At 40.1% G+C, this 5,041-nt stretch overlaps 1 pseudogene; it reads left to right on the forward strand.

Annotated features, from left to right (window-relative positions):
- The first annotated feature begins 435 nt into the window (after nt 1-435).
- Nucleotides 436-3,795, forward strand: LOC114054013 (annotated as a pseudogene).
- Nucleotides 3,796-5,041: the final 1,246 nt, after the last annotated feature.

A 5,041-nucleotide genomic window follows, 5' to 3' on the forward strand; every position in this document is an offset into this window, starting at 1 on the left:
CCAAGCAAAGCCTGAGCAGCTTCAGGGGGACAGAATCACCAGCAGCAGTGATGGTTTCCAGTCTTCTTAGCCCACAGATGCCAGAGACAACTTAGAAGGTCAGTGAGAGTGGTTTGTTGGAACTGGGTAAGAGAGAAGCGTGGTTCAGCACAGGGCTGTAGGGCATGCAATACAGCCCCTGCACCAGCAAACCAGGAACAGGTTTTGGGAGCAACTGAAATAGTGGCAGCAGTGGTGGTAGCAGTGGCAGCACTGCTCCTGGAACTATTAGCCCACAGACTGAGTGTTTGAAAGTCACCTATTTCATCTTCCAGGAGGAAAGATAGTGGAGTAAGCAGTAAGTCACTCTCACCCTCCCTTATTGACCTCAAAAAATCCAGACAATATTGCCCCAGGAAAAATCCTGAAATTGTTGAACTAAAATCCTTTTAGCTCATGAGGCTAGGGGGATTAATGGGAAAGATCGCTCTTGCTGTGGATGAAGGTGACTAGTACAAGAAGGGAGGCATCCGAGCAAACCAGTAGCAAGCCCCACTTCAGTAAACCAGTAATCAGGCCCCTAACCCCCAGCACAAGAAGTCTGGGACAGCGCCACCTGTACCCAAGAAGCAGAGATTAAACATTAAAAGCCAGGAAAAAAAGGCAAACAACACAAGCAAGAAGCAACATAGAAAAACAATGACCAAAGAAAAGTATCTTGGTGATAGGGAAGATCAAAACACAAAGTCAAGGGAGGATAACATTGTTAATATACCCACATCTGAAACCTCAAAGGGGAATATGAACTGGTCTCAAGCCCAAAAAGCCTTCTTGGAAGAGTGCAAGAAGGATTTTAAAAGTCAAATAAGGGAGGTAGAAGAAAAATTGAACAATTCATTTTTTTTAAATGGAAAAAAAGTACACTGAAGAAAACATCTCCCTAAATAGTAAAATGGGCCAAATGGAAAAGGAGGTACAAAAGCTAACTGAAGAAAACAATTCATTAAAAATTAGAATTGGGCAATTGGAGGCTAATGACTCTATGAGACATCAAGAATCAGTAAAACAAAATCAAGAGAATGAAAAAAATAGAAGAAAATGTAAAATTCCTCATTGGAAAAACAACTGACCTGGAAAATAGATCCAGGAGAGATAACTTAAGAGTTATTGGTCTACCTGAAAGCCATGATGAAAAAAAGAGCCTGGACACCATCTTTCAGGAGATCATCAAGGAAAACTGCCCTGAGGTGCTAGAACCAGAGGGTAAAAGAGTCATCAAAAGAATCCACTGATTATCTCCTGAAAGAGATCCCAAATTGACAAACACCAAGCCAAATTCTAGAATTATCAGATCAAGGAGAAAATTCCGCAAGCAGCCAGAAAGAAACAATTCAAATATCACGGAATCTCAGTCAAGACCTTGCAGTTTCTATATTAAAAGATCATATGGTATGAAATATGATATTCCATAAGGCAAAAGAGCTTGGATTACAACCAAGGATCAACTACTCAGCAAAATTGAGCATTATCTTTCAGGGGAGGAGATGGACATTCAGTGAAATAGTGGACTTCCAGACTTTCCTGATAAAAAGACCAGGGCTCAATGGAAAATTTGATCTTCAAATACAAGACTCAAGAGATACATGAAAAGGTAAACAGGAAAGGGGGAAAAACATGTTATTCAATAAAGATAAACTGTTTATATCCCCACATGGGAAGATGACACTTATAGCTCTTGAAAACTGTATCTTTATAATGACATTTAGAAGGGATATATGTAGACAGAGGGGGTGGGTTTAAGTTGACTTTGATGTGATGATAAAAAACCTAATGAAGTGGTGAAAAGGAACTGTAATGGAAGAAGAGGAAAGGAGGAAGCAGAAAAGGGCAAATTACATCACATGAAGAAGCACAAAGACATATTACAGCAGAGGGAAAGAAGGGAAGGAGATGAGCCTTACTCTCATCAATTTGCCTCAAGGAGGGAATAACATACTCAGGTATAGAAATTTAACTTGCCATACAGGCAGTAGGAGGGGAAAGGGGAAAGAAAAGAGAAGGGGGGATAGAAGGGAGGGAAGATGTAGTAAGGGAAAGGGAAAGAAAAGGGAAGGGGCTGATAGAAGGGAGGGCAGATTGAGGGAGATGGTGGCCAAAACAGAACTAAACAATCTAATCCTAAAGAATAAGTGGGTCAAACAACATCATAGAAACAACCAAAAATTTCATTAAAGAGAATGACAGCAATGACACAATATTCCAAAATTTGTGGGATGCAGCCAAAGCAGTATTTAGGAGAATATTTACATATCCAAATGCATACATCAGTAAAAGAGAAAGAAAGCAGGTCAACTAATTGGGCATACAACTCAAAAAACTGAAAAAGAAGAAATTAGAAATCCCCAATTAAACACCAAAATGGAAATCCTGAAAAATCAAAGGTTAGATCAATAAAATAAAATTTTGAAAAAACCACTGAATAAAACTAGGAGCTTTTTTTGGGGAGGGGGCAGTAAATGAAATACTTAAACCAATGATTAATTTAATTTTTAAAAAAGAAAGAAGAAAAGCAAATTATCAGTATCAAAAATAAAAAGGGTGAATGAATCACCAATGCAGGTGAAGTTAAAGCAATTATTAGGAGTTATTTTGCCCAATTATATGACAGTAAAACTGGTGATCTAAATAAAATAGACGAATGAATGCTTACAAAAGTATAAACTGTCCAGATTAACAGAAGAGGAAGTAGAATACTTAAGTAACCCTATTTTAGAAAAGTTTAGTGAGGGAACGGGTGTGGAGCAGGGAGCGCTGACCCTAAAGCTCCACTGGGGCTTGGAATATGGGTACTGCTGCCCTCGCTGCCACCACAGTCCACATCCACGGGCATGGAGGTGGTGGCAGTGGTAGCCATGGGAACTGGGGATAGCTCTTTGGCCACCCTGAGGCCCTGTTCCTGGTGTTGGGGGCAAGCATAGAGGAGCTGAACCACCTGCTCTTCTACATGGAGCTGCTCATTCAAGTTGGTCATGAACCACTGCCTCCCACTGCATGGATCAATGTGCTGGGGAGTAAGAGCTTCTACCTGCCCAATTTCTTTACCTCTGCCAGACACATTGTGCAAGTGGCTGGGAAGAAGGAACTGTTCAGAGGACTGAATACAAGGCTTATGTCTAGTGCTCTCTCCAGCCTTGTCCTGGCGCAGCATGAAGAAAGGCCTTCTCTTCGGAGTTAGAATATATATCCAACGAGGATGGAGTGAAGACATCACTGAGGAAGGTAGTGAAAGAGACTTCCCCTTATCAGATGGTGTGGCAGTGTATGTCCAGGGTGCTCTTTTACCCCCTGCACATCATCTTGATGCATTGTATGGTCCAGTTTGAGGGGCAGGAGGTCAAATACAGTGGTATGCTGAGTTTCATTGGGGAGATTTTCAAAGAGGAGCTTCTGGGGTTCTTTGTGGACTTGATACCTCACCTCCTGGGAGATGTGATCTTGTGGGGCTGTAACCTCCTGGCTCACTTTATCAGTGACTATGTGGAGGATGACAGTTTCAGCCAAGCATTGGCAGTCATGAGTTACACCAAGTTTGTAATGGGGATTGCAGGGAGCATGCTGACCTACCCTTTCCTCTTGGTTGGTGACCTCATGGCTGTCAACAACTATGGGTTACTGGTGAGCTTCCCTCCCTATTCCCCTGTGTCCAAGTCTTGGGTTCATTATTGGAGATATCTGAGTATGCAGGGTCAGCTTTTCTGGGCATCAAGTCTTCTTTTCTGCCAAATCTTGGCAACATCAAACTTCTCCATTGATTAAATCAGAATAATTTGACTAAAATAATAAACACACCACCTCTACCCAGGCTAAGTGAGGGCCTGATCATTGGGCTCTTTGTTAGATAACTGACTGTATAATACAGAGGGATTTGGATATTTGCCATTCTGGTGGTTAGTAGTTGTCAAGCTAGGGGTGGAGTGAGGTTTTGGTGCAGTCTGAAAAAGTCTTTACTCTACATTGATTCTGAATTTAAAAGTTGTAAGACTCCTTGGCAGAGCAGGACAAGGGACCATTGGAGCAATTTCTGGAAAACATCCCGGAGTCCTTGCAAATAAGTGAAAAGTATTACTAGTAAGGGCACAGAGGCATACTCCATCACACCATTGCCAGAGTGGCAGCAGATTCCCCTTGTTGTCCAAAACTCAGGCAGAGAACAGATGAGCAAACTGCTTCTCTGCTTGGTTTTATAAACACAACAAATAATAATAGTAGCAATACCTCAAATTTATATAGCCTTTAAAAGTTTATAGAACATTTTCCCCTTAACAGCTGGGGAGGAGGGTGGAGGCCTGTTTTAATAAGTACTCTTATATAACTTAACTCTGTTGATTAATAAAGCTTGTGTCATACATTGTAGTTCCCAGAGCACTTTAGATACATAATTTCATTTGATTCTCTCAACAACCCTAAAGTCGGCAGAATTTCTTATTCCCATTTTACAGGTAAGGAAACTGAGGCTCAGGAAAGTTGTCTTGCCTAAGATCCCATATTAGTAAGACTTGAATCCAAATGTTCTCTTAGGTAAGGCTCTTTCTATTCCATGTCCTGGCTTTCCTAATACGGATACAGTAAAATTTTTTGAAAAAGAAAAAAATAATGTTGAACAAGCCATCAATGAGCTGCCTAAGAAAAAATCCCCAAAACCAGATGAATTTACAAGCAAATTCTACCAAACATTTATGGAACAAACAAGTCTAATGCTATACAAACTATTTGAGAAAATAGGTAAAGAAAGATTTCTACCAAATTCATTTTATTGCACAAATATTGTTTTGAGACCTAAACCAGGAAGAGCAAAATCAAAGAAATAAAACTATAGACCAATTTCCTTAATGAATAGCTATGTCAATTTTTAAAATAAAATACTAGCAAAAAGATTTCAATAATATATCACAAAGATCATATGCTATGACCATGTGGAGTTTAGAGTAGGAATGCAGGACTTGTTCAATATTAGGAAAACTATCCACATAATTAACCACATCAATTACAAAAACAACAAAAA

Source organism: Vombatus ursinus, unplaced genomic scaffold (genome assembly GCF_900497805.2).
Source record: "Vombatus ursinus unplaced genomic scaffold, bare-nosed wombat genome assembly UNPS02014812.1, whole genome shotgun sequence".
NCBI classification, from domain to species: Eukaryota; Metazoa; Chordata; class Mammalia; order Diprotodontia; family Vombatidae; genus Vombatus; species Vombatus ursinus.